The sequence below is a fragment of the Pipra filicauda genome, unplaced genomic scaffold (assembly GCF_003945595.2).
Source record: "Pipra filicauda isolate LSUMZ 115617 unplaced genomic scaffold, ASM394559v2 scaffold118_size2161507_pilon, whole genome shotgun sequence".
In the NCBI taxonomy this organism is placed as follows: domain Eukaryota; kingdom Metazoa; phylum Chordata; class Aves; order Passeriformes; family Pipridae; genus Pipra; species Pipra filicauda.
Genome location: NW_024103640.1, coordinates 1,273,903 through 1,293,990, shown reverse-complemented (window position 1 = coordinate 1,293,990; position 20,088 = coordinate 1,273,903). Strand labels below are relative to the sequence as shown.

The 20,088-nt window shown below is 40.8% G+C and overlaps 2 long non-coding RNA genes across 2 annotated transcripts in view; one reads left to right on the top strand and one right to left on the bottom strand.

Moving 5' to 3' along the window:
• The window catches only part of LOC113991667, a 79,811-nt gene that overhangs the window by 39,799 nt on the left and 19,924 nt on the right, over positions 1-20,088 (top strand). Inside the window, exons 6-13 of the long non-coding RNA XR_005565204.1 lie at positions 5,000-5,154; positions 6,394-6,486; positions 6,964-7,053; positions 14,204-14,308; positions 15,535-15,625; positions 17,116-17,196; positions 18,268-18,378; positions 19,115-19,211. This is a non-coding gene — a long non-coding RNA (uncharacterized LOC113991667). The remainder of the gene's footprint in view (positions 1-4,999; positions 5,155-6,393; positions 6,487-6,963; positions 7,054-14,203; positions 14,309-15,534; positions 15,626-17,115; positions 17,197-18,267; positions 18,379-19,114; positions 19,212-20,088) is intronic.
• LOC120324157 lies at positions 8,873-13,456 on the bottom strand. Its single transcript, XR_005565213.1, has 2 exons — positions 9,429-13,456; positions 8,873-9,280 (listed from the first exon to the last, which is right to left on the bottom strand). It is a non-coding gene; the product is annotated as an uncharacterized LOC120324157 (long non-coding RNA).

Sequence of the window (20,088 nt, the reverse complement as noted above, 5' to 3'; positions counted from 1 at the left end):
TAAATTTATACATTTATTTTATAGATAGTAAACAATTGGTAAAATATATTAATAAATATTCTATACATATACCTATCAATAGATCGTGAACTATTAATTATTAATTATTTGCTAATTAATAATCAGCAATATGTTAGCTGTTAATTAATTGTTAATTAATAATCAATAATTTGTTAACTATTAATAAATATTATGACTATTTTATGCAAATGTGTAGTAATACTTTTTACCAATTATTTACTATCTATAAAATAAAATTATGGACAAATATTTGTACAGATCATTTATTATAGGGTGATTTCTTATAGGGATCATACATTATAGAATATTACATGATACAATCTCCTCTCTATTTATTACATAAAACAAATAGAAATATATAATTAGTATTAGGGATTCAAGAGAAAAAAAGCCATGATTTTTCTTGGCAAAGGATAATGTTCAAATATTGGGGTGAACAGATGAAGGGTCCTTTTAACCCTCCTCCTGCCACTTAGACTCCTGCAAAGTGTAGACTTTCTACATACTTTTTCTTTTTTTTTCTTTTGTCTAATTGATTTCTTCCTGAATTTACAGCTATGCTGCCTTTTTAGAACTGCTTTGCAGACTTGCTCCCATGTAATATTTGGTTGTGATTAATCCATCTCACACTAGAGAACTGTCCGTGCTTTGTTTGCATTTGTTTTATTAAGTGGAGGACACGTCATTAACTTTTTGTGTGGCTCATGTTCAATGTGGGTTGATAAGAACCAGATAGTTGAGAAATGGAGATTAAAGATTTCCTGTCCCCTCATGGCCAGCTTTCTCTTAGATGAAATGAAGGATACCAGGGAGTGATACAGTCATTTCTCTACCAGTATCTACTGTATCAGTGGGCTGAATCTTAGCATTTTTGATAATGATTGTCTTCCAAGAAGAATTCATGCATAAGTATTTCTTACTCTTGCTGCTGATTTCATCCATGTCAGTGAGTTTGGTTTGCCTGCAAAAGATTTCTCAGAAGTAACTTTTCCTTGCGAAGGGTGGCCATTAAAAAAAGGAAAGAAACCAAACGCAACAAAAACAAGCAAAGGAAAACACCTGACAACAGGGAAAAACCGTGGCACTTCCCCATGAATCTTCTTAAGCTCATACATTTTATAAGTATTTAATGTGATACCTTGTAGGAACAGACAGCAGCAGGTGACTGCAATAACTTTAAAGAACAGCTTTTTCCTGTCACTTCTCTTACTGTGTGGCCCAACATGTTCCTAACAGATACCGCTTGCACAGCATCCCCATTTCTCTTAGGAAAATCAGTATAGATTGGTAATAAAGCATGGCAACATACAATTAAAAATTAATAGCAAAATGATTACATTATTCTCTTCTAGCAGCAAAAAAACCCCTCCAACCTACAACAAAGGCCTTTAAAGCACTTTGGCTGTTTTCCAAAAGAGTTGATTAATACTCCATGCAGAACGACTGCTGTGACGCTATTGCCAGGCAGGAATTGCTGACTGTCCGTCGAGGAACCGGGCAGGTGGCAGGGAAGGAAGGCTCTGCTCCGCATCCCGGTGCCCTCGGCACAGGAAAAGCTGTTCAAATGGCAGCAGCATGGCAAGGCAGTCCTTTAGATGATTGGAATAATCTGTGACATTCAAAACCGGGACACAACGCATTGGGAAGCCTAGAGAGAGTGGAGTTGCTTTCCTCAAGCCCAAAACAAAGGCTTTGCAATGTTACATATATTATTCTGATCACAAAAGTCTCTTGCATTAGGGCTTTCAGTGTGAGATAATTGACCTTGACATTGCTTTCAGCTGAGGGCACATAACTCTTAGTGCAGTGACTTACCTTGAAGAAAACTGTGCAACTGCAAAGAATATTTACTTACTATCTTCTCTTTTTTTTTTTTTCTTTTAATTCTTGAAAACTGTGCTCTGCAAGGACAAGTAGGCAGAAGTGTAGTGAGGGATGGAAGGTATTTTATGTGGATGAACACATGAAGAGGTGATTATGTATTGCTAAAAGTCTAATCCCTGGATAAACTACAGTTTGCTATTAATTCTTAGGACTTGCTTAGCTGCTACTTAACATTTCCACGACTTAACAATTATATTCTTGAGCTAAGAGTAACTTTTCAACAAAATGTGTGGGGATTAGAAACATTGATAATTATATTAATTAATATTAATGGGAGTGACAATATTTGTAGTCATATGACAAACATAAGGAAAGCAGGGCTTTAATTTTATCAATTAATTCTGTTTCTAATTGCTTTCACTATTCAATTGTCAGAACGTGTTCCACTTGCAAGAAGGAATGTGTTAAGCAGGCAAAACACAGACCAAAATTGAGGGGAAAGAGGGCTGTGTATTTGTATATGGTATCATCTGTTATCCAGAAACATACTGAGCCTTCTCTCTGGGCTTTGGATTTTCTCCCCTCCATTTATAATAAATGCCAATCATCTGGAGTAATGGGCTCAGTCTCATCGAGATGGGTTAGCAGGCAGAGAGGCCACGAGGAGCAGGAAATGCCACTGATTGAAGAGCTCTCCAAATTATCAGCTATCCTTCTTCCCACACCTTCCCAGAGGTGCAGGATGAGCACAGGTCAGCAAGACAAGCAGACCTTGGAAAAGAGAACCCAGTGCATATGTCTATACTGACTCCTCAGATTAATACATTGGATTCCATCAAAGTCGTCTCTAGAGGAAGTCAGAGAGCTGCAGTCCATTGGCCTTAATCCTTCCCTGTGCTCCCGTATCTTTATACTGCTCCACCAGCTCCACACCGCCGTAAAACCAACACAATCCACCCTCCACACTCCCTGGTGTGAGGGAAATCCCTCACCAGGTCCCTTGCTGAGCACTGCAGCTGCCACAGAGGCTTCCTGGCAGCGGGAGGAAGGCAAACCCCTCCCTGCAGATGTGTCCAGTGTGGTGGGATGATGCTCTTGCTTGGTGTCCTGACAGGCTGGGGACGTGCAAACCCCACTAAGGGTGGAGGTGTGAAAGTCTTCACTTCCTGAAACCAAGATTTCAGCCCAGAAGGAAATCTTAATGTGCTCAAGTTTCCCTCTGCACAGAGCCTCCACCACACAGCAATCCAAGAGACCAATAAAACAAATAATGACTATCTCCTGGGGCAGCTGCAATAAAAAACTGCTGCCAGCTAAGAATGGTGCCTTTGATGGCTCTGCAGGCGAGATATCAACAATCTCTACAGCTGCTAATCCCCTCGCGTGGTTTTACACTCGCTGCCCTTACAGCCCGTGCCCAGATGCTCTGTGCAATGTTTTGGGGTCTGCTCTTCTTCTCAGCTCATCCCTCCTCTGGTCCTCCTCAGGATTACACCCCTGTAAGGCAGTGAGTTTCTCACCAAGCACTGCACGTACAGGAGAAGGAAGCTGTCACCCAGCACATGCTGCTCTAGTGGCCTGTGGCTGCTGCCAGCTAACCTGGGAGCAGTTGCTGCCTGCTTTCCTTAGCTCTGTGGATGTTGAGCTCTGGAGTGGGAGAGAAAGTGGTCTGGGGAGTCCTCACCAAATTCCCAGTGAATAAAGGTGGACTCACTGATGAGGATGAGGGAATACCCCAAAATCTCTTGCTTTTTGTGGGCTGGAGACTTTGCCCATCCCATTCCCCCTCCTTGAGTTAAGCCAATGCTGATCCCAAGCATATTTGCATCTATGCTTATTTTCAGGATAAAATCAGGGAGCACAGTTCCATCTTGTTGTGCCAGCCACATCATTGTCAAAAGGCATTCAGGAGATTCAGATCTTTTGTGCTGCTATAAAGGTTGCTTCTTCCCCATGTCCTCATCAGGGGACAGAGTTCAGAATTAGTCCTTTTGTGTTTATTTCCACTACTCCGGGATGGACCTGGAAGCCTTTGCTTTTCCCCATCAGGAAGCAGAGATTTAACGTATCGAACACACCAGAATTGCTTAATGAGTGCTCAGTGAATATTAATAAAAGTTTGGACGTGACTCAGGCTACAATGGCTGAGAAGTTTGAAAGCTTTGGTTCAAGATTACAGGAGGCTGTGAGAAAATATGGTATCCAGCAGCTAGCATATAGTGCGGATATTTCACTATCCAGGGATCTCTAATTACTAATAATGTACAGGAACAGTATGATATGTCCTTACAATTGCAGAATCCTTTTCAAAGATAATCTTTAATAGTTTATTTGACAACCTGTAAAATTATAGAAAATTATTAGTCTTGGGAATTACAAAAATCCCCGTAGTACAGTCAAACAATAAAATTATAATTACCTGTGGGTAATTGAAATTTAACTGTTTTTTTATTGTATATTACACATCAATAGCAACATAAGTTCAAGAGTGTCCCCCTCCCCTCCCTTTTCTTTTCCCTACAGAAATGGGGAAAATGGACAACCCTGCTGGTAGCTTGTGAGCCCTTGTCACAGAACAGAGCTTGAACAATTTCGATTAAAGCAGTATGTTCGAGACTGTCATTAGACCTGCATTAAATTACATATCTGGAATGTTAAAAATAAAGAGTACTGAAGCTTATTCACAGCTGCCTGTCGTAAAGTATGCAGTCAAGGTTTTTATTATCTTTAAAGTTCTTATTTTTCTCTTTTCTAAAACTTATTGTTTCATCAAACAAATATCTAGCACATTTAAGAACAGTATGAGCACAAGAGCAGAATTGCTCGAGATGGATAAAGCATTAGCGTGTTTCCATTCTGTGCTCAGTAGTATTGTTTAGTACTAACAATGGTAATTTATCAATTATACACGAGGGAACAAAGCCCTTCACCATCTCACAGCTCCAGAACTACCTATTACAAGGCCCAAAGCTTGAGACCCCTCCCAGACCTTGTGAGGCACCATTTAGTGTTAGAATTTGCAGTACCAGGTTTTGCCTTGTCCTCTCTCAGTGACCCCACGGAGGCTGCTCAGTACTCAGCTCCATGGCACATCAAGACTTTCCTAAACCAGGAAAATTATAACCTTTTTTTTTCTATTTTCCTTCTGAACCAGGGCTTTTGATACAGGCACAAAGGTTCACAGCCTGCTCGTCTAGTTGGTGAGACCATCCAGTCCCTCTTGTGTCATTTGTGGTGGCATTGCAGACTTTGAGAACAATCTGAAGGACAAACCCCAAGCTGTTTGGATGCTGCTCAGCCCCAAATACGGTATGTTTGACAATTAATTGTCTATGGAGCAGCTTTGTTATACACTACTGAGATGCACAAAATCTTCTGCAGAAGGATCAGACTGGCTACTTTGATTCTGTAAAGTGCTTTGTGATCATTATGTGACTATAACTGCACAAGTGAAAATACCTGTTTTATTAAGAGTTTCAATTAAAGTGTTTAATACACAGATTTTATCATGAGAGAGGCATCACAAAGACTGAGTACAACATAATGGCAAGCCAGGTATTGTTATGATTATCATTACTATTATGTATGTATAGTCATTGAAGTATTAACTGAAAACTGGGAAATGGAGTTCCTGAGCCCCAAAGAGCTCATAGTAACAGCTTCTTGTGGAGAAGACAACAATAGCAAACCAGCTCTGCTTCATGGCACAATTAATGGTGCATGCAGCCCAGGTTGGAAATTCCTGATCCTGCATGAGTTTTCCTGTTTTCAAAGATCAGAGAAGGTAAAAAAATGCAGTTGGATCCCGCTTTTTTTATTTTGGTGCCTCTTACTCTTCCCACCACCTCTTTTTTCTGCCTGTTGGTGAAGGGCATCCCTGCATGTCAGGACTGTGATGTGTCTGTTTACCCAGCAAAGCAGCTGGAAACTTCTCATCAAAGTGGGTTTATTTGGATGCCTTTACAAGGGAGAGATATTTTGCCTCCCTCACTTGTCCTTCCCATTGGAGATTTTTAAGTGTCTTGGCCTCCTAAAAGCTAAAGTGGAGCTTTTGATTTAGATTTAAACCGAGTATAAATCTTTCAAAAGGGGAAACCCCAAGAGGGACTGTATCCTCAGGGCTGTCAATGGGCTGAGCTGCAGCAGAGGAGAGACAGGGCTGGCCCAAAATCATGGTCCTTGTGCCAAATAGCTGTGACCTCATGCAACACACCAAGGAGATGGAGGTGAGAGGTTGGTTGGCTTTGGCTGTTTCCTAATCTTGACCCCTTCAGCAACACCTGAAATCTAGGGGAAAGTTTTTCCCCATCCTTACCTCGACCCTCATTTCCTGGCAGATTCCAGCTGCTGAGCTCAACCGCCCTAAAAAAAGAAGCCGGAGAGCTGTTGTCCAGTAGGATTTATATAGATGGGATGCTTGGAAGCTAAATCTTCCAACCACTACAGTGCACCATACTGTAAGACAAAGAGCAGGAGATAAATTTTCCTGCCTTTGAAATTTCTGCTCATGTCACTCTCTGGGGCTAATTTTTACCATTTTGTCTCCAGTGAGAAGAGCTATTCCGATGTGTCTTCTCTGCACTGCAATGCAGGGATGGAGCTAAGGATGAGCAATGGGAGCACTGTCAGGATTACAGCCAGGTCAGATTTTTCATTTTGCTAAAAGTCACTTCTTTGACACAGGAATCAGGAAAATACATTGATGCAACATGTTGAAAAGAATGTTATTTGCTCCTACCAATATGATTCAAATAGAGAGACCCAAGCCTTATGTTAAAGGGGGAAAATGTCTTCCAACAAAAACACAAACTTTGACACTGAGTACAATATAATGGGAGGGCCCAAGAGGGGTTTTGGGGAGCTCCTCATGGAAAGGGAGCTTTCCATGGACTTTTTTTCTCTGTAGGGTGAGCACATGCATGTTTATGTAAAGAAGGATGCAAGCTTCCAAATAAAAAAAAAGGGGTGGTGGTGGCTATTTTTCTTTCTCATGGATGAGGTTAGAAGGTTAATAAAAGAGTTAATCCCAGCCTGCTCTGCAAGAGGGAACAGCTCGCATTCGTGAGACTTTAAAAGGCTTCGGAGTGTCTGTGTATGGATGTTGTTATTTCCTGTCAGGGCTATCCCAAGAAGACAGGGGGGCCAGGAGCTGTTTTTTGGAAGAGGAGTTTGTCCATTAACTCAGTCAGCTGGAGTGGAAATAAAAAGGTTTGTATAAAATGGTTTTGAGAGTAAACTCCAATTCAGTAAAGCTCTGGGGTTTTGGGTTTTTTTTTACTTGTGAGAACATAAAATTAAAACTTAGTTCAGAGCAGTGGAGGCCAACCAGAACATCTCAACCAAATGACCCAGAGAATCCGGTTGGCTTTTTTTAAATTAAAATAAAAATCCATTAACATGAATTTACCTTCTAAATATGTGAATGGTTTGAAAGATAAAAAAAAATAGTCAACTTAGGAAACATTCAGCAAATTACAGGACCGGGCAGTGATTTACAAGGAGATCTGCATGTCCATTTGCTTTGCAGCATTGAGGGAATGCTTATTGCACAGCATAGAAAATTACCTCAGGCCTTGTTGGGCTTTTCTGGAGAAATATATACCACAGTCTGGGTTACTGATATCCCTCCATGCCTTGGTGTCCCCCTGCACAGCTGAGGGTCCATACTGAGACACAGTGTAAATGTTACAGTCGATATCCCTTGGTAGAGAAACTGCACTGCAATTTCTTTTTTCCTACTTTCCTTCCTTTTGCACGAGGCTCCTGTGCTACCAGCTAACCATTTCCTATAAGAAAATGGCATTGTGTTAAAGTTATATAGTGTATCATATTAAATTTTATAACAGTGCTTTGTGTTTTGAAAAGACTTTGGGGGGAAACAGCATCAATCAGGGAACCACATTTGATAGACTTGGAAGGGGCCTCCTGGGTCATTTTGTCCGAGACCTCTATGAAACAGGAAGGCTTCTGCAAAATACCTTTCCCATAAATGTATCTAACCTTTCCTTAAAGACACTGAGTGATTGTGCCATAAATACCTCAAGCAGCTAAACTAGTCTGATTGACCTTACGATCAGTAAGTGTCTCCTAATACTGTACAGAAGGTACAATTTTCCATTCTTTCAGCCGTGGCTAAGCAAGAAAAAAGGGCAAATACACAGTAATGGGCAACAATACAGACTGTGCAAACAGTTTTGCTTTCACTTTACTGCCATCACCTACCATAAATCTGGATGTACCATTGATACTTGGTTTCCCAGTGTAGTGTCTGTGATCCCTGTAGTATCTATCTCACTTTGACTCTGACTTTTGGAGAGCCACCATTACAGGGTGCAGAAATAAGGAAGACGTACGAGCAGCACTTTCCGATTCAGAAACCCATTCCAACCTGATGCCAGTAGTTAAAGTATTTATTTCTATCTTCTATTTATTAGAATTTGTGAGTTGTTTCTTGTCAGGACCATGGGAGCGAGGGAAAGCACAGGGCTTTCTATGGTTCCATCAGCGTGTCAAGGAATAATTTTCATTCTCCAGTTCCAACAATTGTGCATATTGAAAAATAAATACATGGTAGTTTAGCTGTTTGTTGTGTGCAGCAGAGCCTTGTGTGCTGGTTCTGCCCCACACTGCTCTGCCTTCTTTCTCTCAGTGAATATTAGAAGTGTCGTTTTGGGTAGATGTGTTATTAAATCACAGACACAGTCATTGCTGAGAGCTTCCTGAGCTGCACATAAACCATCTTTGGCTTGGGGTTTTTTGTCTTATTTTCTTTTCTGTAAGCATTGAAAGATGGTGAGAGAGCTGAAGACCAGTTCTCAAACACCTATTTTCATCAAGTATACACTTACTTGTGGAGAGGGGTTGTCTGATGGTGTCCTTCTCACCTGACTGACCACTACCTGGGCACAGGAGAAATTTAGACACCCTTCAGTGTCCTCATGCAGCTCCCAGGGAAAAGCATGTCTTTAAAAGCTGAATATGCCACCTTGGTGTCTGTGAGACATTGATACACAAAGGAACAACCATCTCAGAGTCATACAGGTTTTATTGTGGTCACCAGCCACTGCCTGAACACACAGAATCATTCCCAAAAGAGACACTGGGAGCTCCAGTAAAAGCTGGGACAAAGACTGTCTTATCTGATGCCCAGCAGAAAAAAAAAAAGGCTCATAAGAATATTTCACTCCTGACCAGCAGAAGTGTATTTCAGACTAACTGAGGAAGACTCCAGAGGAATTTCTTCTTCAGAAGATGAGAGAAAAAGGTTTTACAAGGTTGAGGCATCCTCAGCTTGGTTTCAATGTCCATTCACTGTTCTGGGTTAGATCAGGCTGCTTTTTTTATTTTATTTTTTGTTTGTTTGTTTGTTCCAGAGTTGTAGTTCTTGTACACAAAAGACTGCTGCAAAATGGGCCAGGAAAACTGGAGTTTAGTCCTAAAAGCAAAAGATACAGAAAAGATAATTTAGAAAGAACATAGTGATCCTGCGTTTGAAGACATGTTGGTAGCTCTGTATGTCCCTGCCCACATTTTTTTGCTGTGCCCTCTTTATGTCTCGTGCTTTTGTGCAGGCTGGCACTCACTTTGTAGTTCTCAGCTCAGGGCTCATCATTTCCTAAACGTCTTAAATCAGCCCTGAAAAACACAGATTTTTTTTTTTTTTTTAACGCTGTCTCTATACAAATAACTAAATCCCATCCTTTCTCTGATGTGCAAAGTTGTAAAATATTTGTTTAGTATTTAATCACATAGAAATATGTGAAATTACACTAGAAATACACCTCACCCTGGTGTTTAAGGGCAGAGGCTTGTGAGATTGTGACAAGTCAATCTGATATTATAAAATTGCAAAATATCTGTGCCGAGAAAAATACAAATACTAACAGACCTTCTTTTATTGCTTATATTCTCTTCACTTTTTCTCGCTGAATCACCAGATCAGGCTTGCCTCATCACAATAGAGTTGAGCCAGCCCCAAGCCCAGCTCACCCCTCACTCCTCTTATGCCTTAAATTCCAGCTCTAAAGAGCAGCTCTTCTCTGCTAGGGTGATCTGAACCCACATCTGCTTAAATGGTATCCTGGGTACTCAACTTCATGACAAAAAATAAGATCCTCCTGCTTCAGTCCCTCATATTCCTCATTTTCCACTCAGTGCCCCTCCATTCCCTATATTGTAAATACTTACTGTGGGGAAAGAAACATATTTTATTTTGTTATGTTAGAAGGGGGAATGAAGGCAAACAGGGCTTTTTGTGTTGTTTTATTGTTATTATTATTATTATTGAGGGAGGGTTTGTTTGTTTTTTTTTCAGAACAGGCAAGTTCTGACCCATAACTGTGCTCTTAGGTACTCCTGAAAATAAAAAGTACGTTTGCATCAGGTGCGCCTAAAAAACAAAAAGAAATTATATATCATAGAGGTTTTCTGATCCTGTTCAGTGCACAAATGCCAATCAGAAGCAAATATGGGGCTGTATCTTGCAATCCATTTTGATATTTACAACAGAACATGGCATATCATTTAATTTAAATTTGCAGCATGCTCAGTGTAATTAATGCTGTGCAGTGCCTAGAAAATCGTGATTTCTTAATGTGATACAATGCCTGCATGCTGAGAGCATTTTTTTTTTAAACTACTGTATCATTTTGGAGCATTAATGGGGAGGCACTGCCATTAAACAGGAAAAAGAGCCATGCTCACTTGCTCTTTATGAAACTTCCATGCAGCTCCCCAAAATATGATGCAAAGTACAGGTTTGTTTTAAAAGAGAGGGGAGAGTCAGAGATTTAATTTTCCCTTGACACAGCATGATGCCTGAATAGCCAGATAGCTATTCCTAAATTATGTGCATTTCATTCCTAGGAGCTGTGAGCATTTTGAATGGGCTGTTGTTAAATACAGTACACAAGCATAAATACTCCAGGGAACAGCAAGCTGAAATTTTGGCATGAGCAGAAATCTGATGTAGTATCTGAGCACGTAATAATAATGCATATTGATTTGTCAGGAGTGCTAAAAGAGGGGGGGTTGGTATTCTGGGATGAGAACTGGTAAACTTGGGAACATCCTGTGTGATTAGAATAAGCTGTGGTATTTGTGTGCTGCGGTTCTGGCAAGGTTCACCTTTAGACCTGGAGAGTGGTTGGGGTCTCAGTTTTGGGACTGAACCCAAGAAGCTGAATGCATGATAAAGACATTTATATATTATCCATAAGTGAAGCACAGGGAATTTGCGTCTTCACCTAGAAAATTGGGCAATGAAAAGGTAATGTGTTTGGCAAGAAGGGTTGGGACCAAAAGCCCTTCAAGGTCAGGAGCTTTACTGCCTTGACTGCAATGAGCTTGAGTGTGAGTTTACCTGCTTTGTGATTGAACTGTGCAAAAAGAAGAGGAAAGAAAAAAACCCAAACCAACACTCCTATTAATTCGCAAGGAAACAGTTTCTGCCAGATGTGCTCTAAAAGCTCTCTTTATAGACCTATTGATAGCAAAGCAAATTCTTCAGGTCCTCTAAATAAATCTGCTCCTAAATATAATGCTTCAACTTCTATATTCTCATCTGACACCTGACAATTCAACCTTAAGAGTAATTGGTCCTGTCTTTGAACCTCTGCAAATGCTGCATGAGGAGAGTGGACAATTTATTGATTTAGATTGATTTTTGTAAGAAGCATCTGAGACGGACGCGGTGTCCAGTGTCAGACGCTGTGTATATCACACTCCTCGGGCACATCCACAGGCAACCAGGAGGGTTCAGGAGTATGTGGAGGTGCTCAGTGAGCACCTGCAAACCATGCTGTGTGGGACCTCTCTGAGTGATCACCTTGGAGAGAGACACCAGTTAATTGACCAAGTTTGAATTTCAGAAGGGTGATGACACAGCTCTTCTGTTGGGAAGCCATCCCAAGCCATGCGGTATCTCCACACGCAGGAACCAAAGGGTTATTCTAGTGCAGGTTGCCCAGTGTGTTGATCTCCTCATACTGTAGCTGTTGGGAATCATTGCTTGGATATTTCCACGCCTGTAACTGTATTTTCCAGTGCTGTGGTTATTCGAGAACATTACAGGACAGGGCAGTGGATTTGTCGGGAGTGAAAGGATTTGTGAACTGGCTGTTTAGTTTGTGACAAAAAAAAAATGTCATTGATATTAATAGCTCTGAGCCCCAGAAAAGACCTAAAAAAACCCAGGGAAACAGCAGAACAAAAGAAGACAGAAACAAGATGGCACGAGGGTCTCATCACCAGGGATGGTGATTAAGACGTGAGGCGAAGGGCTGCCCCGCTCGTGTGCGAGTTTGGCTGGGGAAATCACCCTCCTCCCGCTGCCTCGCCTCCCTCATCCATAATGAGGGAAGGACTAACTTTGCAGCACACTTTGCATTGGCACTGCATGCTAACTTCATTACTGTTTGCAACAGCCTGTGCAATCCTCAGAGGAAAGGAATAATAACAAAGAAAAAAAAATGATAATTACCAAGTGCATAGTTTTCATCTGTAATCTTCATTTCAGGATTCACTCTTCCCGATGTCAATATTTTATAATGGAAGAATGAGATATGCTAAGTTTCCGTTTGATGGAAGTAAATTCAGATTTAATATTGCCAAGGAGCTGAATTTTTAATACAGCAGAGCAGAATGCAGCCATTCCAGCCCCTGTTTGCGGCTCCTGCCGCTCCTTTGTACCGGCTCAGCGATGTTCCCATGACCAGGCGGAAAAATGGGAAGAAGCTGGTCGGAATTTCCAGTGGGGTGACAGTACTTTGTCATTTAGCTCTGTCACGATAATTGGGAGTGTCACACAATGAAGCAACATGACACACCCCTGGTAAATGAAGAGTTTTCAAAGTGATGTACAACCCCTGTCAACTGCCAAAGCTTTTGTTTGTTCATGGAGCGAGGCAGCATTTCCAGAAGGAAAACCGCACTGGAGAGGCACACTTGGAAAGTTTGCTGTAAATTGATTTCCTCTGTGTTTTTATAAAATGGGATAGATCCTATGAACAGTAGGAGAATACCCTCTTTTATCACACACTCCAACCTGCTGAGGACTTTCCACAAACTCTTTAGGAATTTACCTCTTTTTGTTAAATTGGGTTGGATCTCATTAATAAAAGAATGGTATAATGGAAAAGAGTTTCTAAAATTATACTGTAACCTAGAATTGCAGGATTCAGCTTTCTCTGCCTGAAGAAAAAAATTCTGAAGCATTAAACTTACTTTATCAAGCATTGCACCTGACATGCTCTCATAAATTTTACATACATTTTAACTTATTTTAATATTATGCAGGCTTGGTTTAAAATATTCCCATGAAGTAACTAAAATGAAGCTGCTCAGCCATAAATTAGAGCTAAAAAAATACTTGTTCCCCCCCGCCCCATCAATATTTCTTTACTTAAAATCATGTGTTGTATGTAAGTTAAATTTTCCCTTGCTGAGATACTTTGTATATCTTAATAGGAACTACCACAGGCCCAGTGAGCTGTATTTCTGTAGGGTTAAATGTACTGTCTTTGCTTTTTTTAGAGGTGTCTTGCCTAAAAGCAGATATCAGTAACCCTTTGCATGCCAAAGTGCAGCAGGGCCCACAGCTAAACATGTGGTCACATATATTTATACACACATACATATTTATTTATATATTTTTAAACATCTATTTTTATGCTTATATATGCACACATATATGTATATTTATAAAATGCATATATAAAATATATAAAATTATTATATATATTTATAACTATATTTTCTACATTTATAGATAGGTATCTATATCTATACATATACACACATATATAGATATGTATATGTATATATATATAGATCTATATACATATCTATATATGTATATATACACACATGTATATCATAGAATCATAGAATGGCCTGGGTTGGAAGGGACCTTAAAGCCCATCCAGTTCCACCCCCTGCCATGGGCAGGGACACCTTCCACTATCCCAGGTTGTTGAAAGCCCTGTCCAACCTGGCTTTGGACACTTCCAGGGATGGAGCAGCCACAGCTTCTCTGGGCAACCTGTACCAGTTCCTCACTATCTTCACAGTAAAGATTTTTTTCCTCATATCTAATCTAATCCTACTCTCTCTCAGTTTGAAGCCATTCCCCCTTGTCCTGTCCCTCCAGGTCCTTGCAAATAGTCTCTCTCCATGTCTCTTGTGGGCTCCCTTCAGTTACTGGGAGGCCACACTCAGGTCACCCTAAAGCCTTCTCTTTTCCAGGCTGAACAATCCCAGTTGTCTCAGCCTGTCCTTGTAGGAGAGGTGCTCCACCCCTCTTGTCATCATGGTGGCCTTCTCATGTATATTATCTAAAAATATATACATATTTTTCCAGGAGCAGCCCTGCTGGTCGGATGGGCAGATGATGGCACCGACAGAGGCTTCCCAGTGTGACACCCCAAGGCTGCCCCTTCCTTGGGCCAGCGTCCTCATCCCGCAGGTACGACATCACCCACAACTCATCACAAAGCTCCGTTTGTGTCCCGAGCCCTGAACCTATTTCAAAGCCCAAGCTAAATTACACAAACACTTGCCTATAGACATAACAGGACTGTTATGAAATACTGTCAGCTTGTTGCCATTTAGCCCGAGCACACCCTGCATGTGTCTGTCAGGCCATACTTGGGCAGCTCTGCCGCGTGCGACGTGTCCCAGACACTGGGGTGATTATGTCTGAATGCTCCTTATCTGATGGGGCAGCCGACAGTGCTGCACATCTGTGCTCCGAGGCTCTGCTGCGGCGCTGCCACGCCACTATTTATTTTGCTTCTGCAAGTTAGTTTTCCTTGAGAAGCAGCAGGGGCCTTCTTCAATGAACTGAAAAATGTGTATTGTATGAAGGTCTGCAGAGGGTTTGTACCGTAGTTCAATGGGCAAACGCGAACCCAGGGGATGACATTTCATTTAAACATTTGGTTTACATCTTTACATGCCAAAAATATTAATATCCTGACTTCAACAAACTGAATTCAGCACTTTTCCCCCCCCCCCCCTTAAATGAAGTAATTATAGCCAAAACACTCTGTGGGTATTTATTCTTCCTTCTCAGAGGTGGAGTTTCGCACACGAACATTTGGTTTCAGGGCTGGAATTGTCAGTAGCTGCTCACTTGACACTTTCCCGTTCGTTTGCATTGGAAACCACCAGTAGTTTCTTTTCTCGTGTTTATTGTATTACTCTCAGCCCTTTGATCGGGACATCTTGGATAGCAGCAAAGTCTAGCTTAGTGCCTGTCTGCTAGTTAGAAAAAAAAAGGTGAAGAATATGGTTTCTGTCAAAGGATCTACAAAGACAGTTAATGTAATTGAGAAGCAGAAGGGCATTTATGGAAGTGCATCTGAATGTCCTCTTCACATGTAATTGCATCAGGAATTCTACATTAACATGCAAGTGCTGTCCAAAGGGGAAAAAAAAAAGAAAAAAGCTTATTTTTAGGTAGAAGCCCTCAGTGGGCAGTAAATTACCCATAATATCCCCCAAACTAGCAATTAGCCCTGTTTGCTGACTACCTGAATTGTTTCACAGTAGTTCAGCACAGTCTTACCAGTTATCACCATACTTATAATCAGAGATTCCGTGTATGATTCCCGCAGCTCCACATACTGCCTGCCTAAGGTCAGCAGGAATAACAAATACATTTTATTTGCTTCTTTTGGCCCTTTAAAGCTGTTTTCTCAGGCTACAATATGTGAGGAAAGCTGATGCTGCTGTGCTGCTTAACTGGCAAGAATTTGAAAAGAGGAAGCAAGTCGCAAGTGTAGGTGTACTTTGGTATTAGTTAATATTTATTTGTTTGTGTTATTCTGTATTTATTCCCTTATTAGCAGACAGTCCTGCCTGGGGACTGAGCTTTCTACCAATTTCTGAGGTTTGCTCTTCAGAAGTTCTAACACTGGAAGACATTTTTCAACATGAGCCTGTAACTGAGGAGTGGAAAACAGGAAAATATGGAATCAAAACCCTATGGAATTTTTTCTCTTAAGGTGGTGGAGCAGTTTTCATATCTCCAAATATCCATGCTTTGCCAAAATAGTAATTCAGCTCAGAAAACAGTAGCTATATTGCCTGTTTCAGCAGTAGAAACAATCATGGGCCTCCACATGCACACAAATACAAGCACACACATCCTAAAGCACTGGGCTTAAAGAAAGACAACTAAGTAAAAATGAGACTAATGAGGCATTTGAAAAAGAATATAGAAATGTTTGGACCCTGAGCATTAAAGGTGTTTTTTTAAGTGCTGCACACGCCTTTCTGACATATTATTTCTCAGGCAAAATCCCACTGAATTAACTTAGTGCCACCATTTAAACCCTATTTTCAATGCTGGTTCTGTGTCACATTACACTGACATGGACCTGTATTCCTGTCTCTGATCTGATGGACTAGATCCGGGTAATGAAGGAGATGGAACAGGAATTCATGTTCAAGAGGAAAAACTAAAGACCGGCTCTCCTTTGCAGAGGCACTCTGAGAAGCAGAGAAAACAAAGGGCAATTGCACAGAGAGGACTGTAACTAAAAGAATTACTTCCCTCTCTGTTGGGTTTTAAGCCAGGACAAGGAGGCAAGAGTCATATGACAAACTTTACAATCCCAAGAATCTCCCAAAATGGCCCCAAACTTTTGCTATTCCAGCAGTAGATCCTCAGGTAGGGAGTCCATGACTCCCAGTTAATGGCTTAGTGAGGCAGTGACCAGTTTGGCACTCAAGGGGAAAAGGGAAGACCTGGTGGTGACATTGCCAGCAGACTCGTTTTTCAGAAGAAGAACTTGTTTTCCAGAAAAAAAAATAAAGACCTTTGGGTTGAATGCTGTTTCCACCCTTACTAATCAGGCCTTGACTAAGAAAAGTCCAAATAAACTGATCATAAATTAAGTCATCCCCATTGTGAGCATGAACACACATACCTGGCCAAGGCAGGCAAAAGCAGATTGATGAAACAACAAAGTTCACCTTGTTTTCTGAGCTGAAAGCTCACGCTGTTTCTTGGCAGAACAGGCATGTCAGGCCTGTAATAACCACTTGCTACCTTGCTTCAACCAGCATTGAAACCAGCACAATATTAACATCTTGGGGAAAATCCATCTGGAAACTGCTTTCTGGGGGAAAAAAATGAAAGGGAGATAACTGAATACCACATCCCCTGATTATTTATTTGTTGATTTCACAGTAACTTTAAGGAACTGAAAATTTCTCTCCCCATCACCTGAAAATTCGTATTTCAAACATTTTCTGTCCATTCAGCTGAATTCCTGTTTAGAAAGAAGTGGCAAAGAACAGCCATTCTTCACCTGAAGGAAAACCACTTGTCTGGCAGAGGCAGAGGTTGGTATTTGCTGTTTGGTTTTACTTTGGGGGAGTTTTTGTGGGCACATCTTCCCATGCCCAGTACAGCGGGGTGGCATCACTGGGACAAAGCCAAGCTGGCAGAGCCAGGCAGAGCATCCCCAAGCTGGGATTCAGAGCAACCCCACTGACTTAGATGTGGGCATCTGTTGCATTGACACCTCAGGGGGTTGAGGTTGGAACACAAGAGCTGAACTTTAAAAATACTTCCAAAAATGTTACTTTTTGCTGACAAGATAATACTCAAATTGACTTTTCCTTTTGCCTCCTGATGGCCTGGTATGAATATACACTTGGCATTATTCTGCATCACTTCTTCTTTCTGTTGGATCAACTAACATGATAGTTTCAGGATGCAGAGGATACTTATGTTTGGCATTAAAAAAAATACATTATGTAAATCCTGTTGTTGGAAAATTAATACAAAGTCAACTGGGTAAGTGAGCCAAAGAAAGCCTTTCCTTTATATTTTTCTGTGATTTTTTTTCCTCTTCCTGAAGCATGCTGAAGTTTGGAGACAGTAGTGAAGATGCACAGCACGCATGCTCTAAAATGCATCTACCCTATGTGAATGTACCCTGTACTGCTGGTGCAGCTTGGAAGCTCACTGGGCATGTTTTGGAGACTTTTAGCATCTCCAATATATTTCTGGAAAGGAAGCAAACAATCCAGGGCCTAGACACTGGACTTTTAAATTAACAAAATATGTATTGCTTACTTTGAAAAACACTTTGCCAAAAAAACTGGGCTAAGGAGATGTCATTTGGCACTGGATTAATTTTAGATGAAGTTTTAGGACCAGCCTAGGCTGTAGGTTTGTATTCAATGGTGTTTAAAAGTAATGCCCTGGCCAGTAACTGCTGGGATCAGGCTCTGCCAAATTTCTGTCACCTTGGGCTTCATTAGCATTTGAAAACAGACCTCTCTTGGCTTTGTGTCTCACTGAAAAATAAACCACCGGGGCTGGTCCACAGCCCTCTCATTTGGCCAGGGGTGTAGAGCTGCCTCATGCACTCAACTTTAATTTTAAAGTTCATTTTTTCACTGCAGCTCTTCAAAAGTTACCAGCGTGAGGGTTCCTGTTTACAACGGTGAAGAGTAACTCACATAAACTCCTGAAGGACCCACAAGCATTGGCTGACTAACTACTTAGCAGAATGAGTAAATATTTTGTAATTAAGTCCTTAATTAAAATTGTGGTTTTGATAAGAATAAAATCCTGCACTGCCATATGAAATATTTCCTGTGCACTTAAGGGGACCATGGGTTGCAATCACTACTCCAGCCATTCTAAAAGTGAGTGAACCAGACCACTTAAAATATTTGCAGAAAGAAATTCTGAATGAATAACACAGATAACTAAAATGTCATTTTTCTTAAATGAAGAAACTTCCCTAAGTCATATCCATCAATCAGGGAAAAGAAACAGCCCCACATAACCAGTCTGTGTGCACAGCACAAACACCATGTTTTACCTTTGAATTTGCTACAGAGGCAGGGAAAATTATCCTCCCTCCACAAATTATTTTGGGAATAACCAACATCTAATAGAAAAAAAATTAAAAATCGTAGTCTGTTCACAGACAATGTGAAAGGGATGTGATATTTATGAAGGTACTAATTTGTAAAGAAATTATTCCTTGGTTTGGTTGGCAAAAGTCTTTGAACACAAATTCTATTAAGGGCAGTAAGAGTCCAGGGTAGATAGAAAAGAGCAAGGCAGTCAAACTTTTGGGAAGACAATCAGGGGAGTCCAGACCATGCTGGGATCTAGTCAGCACTGGTGAAAAGAGCACTGCAAGTGTTTATTTACTTTTTTTACTTATTGGCTTCTTAAATTAAAGAACTGATATCATTTAAAAGCCCTGACTGTGTTGTGCTTTCCCCTTCCTTCCAGGAACAATGAGCATCAGGTAACGGGATACAAGTGGAAAACTCTCTGTGATGCCCATGGATATCAGTACAAACCCCCTCTTTCAATGCCAAGGTTATGGGTAAGGTTTTACAACAGCATCATTTCATAAGGCTAAAGTACCTTTAATTTTTTTCAAGCCACACAATGATTAATACATGTAATTTTGAAATTTCTGAATCACACATCAGTGAAAATCCATGCTAATCCATGTTAAACTCCAAGTTCAGTGGAGTAACACTAGGAGTAAAATGGCTTCAGCTGGGATCAGAGGCAGAGTGCATTTCAATTGAGGCTCCATGAAGGATTTTTAGACTCATCCCAGTTTTATATACCCAAAGCAGCTTGCTTCCTTGGCTTGCATGAGGAGGATTTCATCTCCTTTGGAATTCTGGGGTAAACTGTCCTTGTACAAAATTTGTTCAGGGTCAAGTTTTAGGCAGTATTTTGTGCTGCAATAACCACACCATGACAGACAACCTTTTCATCAGATAAGAAAAAAAATCCTCTTCTTCAGGTCAGTACAAGAAAGGAACATGACAGAGCTATAAATACAGAGCCCAGAGGTGCAAAATCTCCTGCATTAAATGCGGTCATTGGCCACATTTAAATTTTTTCCCAAACATTTCAGGTGTTACGGCAGAGAAGCAAATGTACACATGGGGGAATATCTGCAATGAAAGCAGCTTCATTGTTAAATGAGCCTCATAATTTCTGTGCATATTTTTTCAGACAATTATTAAAGATATATATATAACTGATTAGAGGGAACTGAGTTGGGTAAATCAGGTACATGTGCAACCTGAGATTCAGAGGTGGGAGAAGCTGGGAACTGAGGGAAAAGGCTGCCTGACCACATTTCCATTTGCCTGGTATGGGCCAAGGAGACTCAGTGGGGCTAAAGGAAGATTTTCAGATGACAACTGGAACATTTACATGTCGATTATGCAACTGATTTC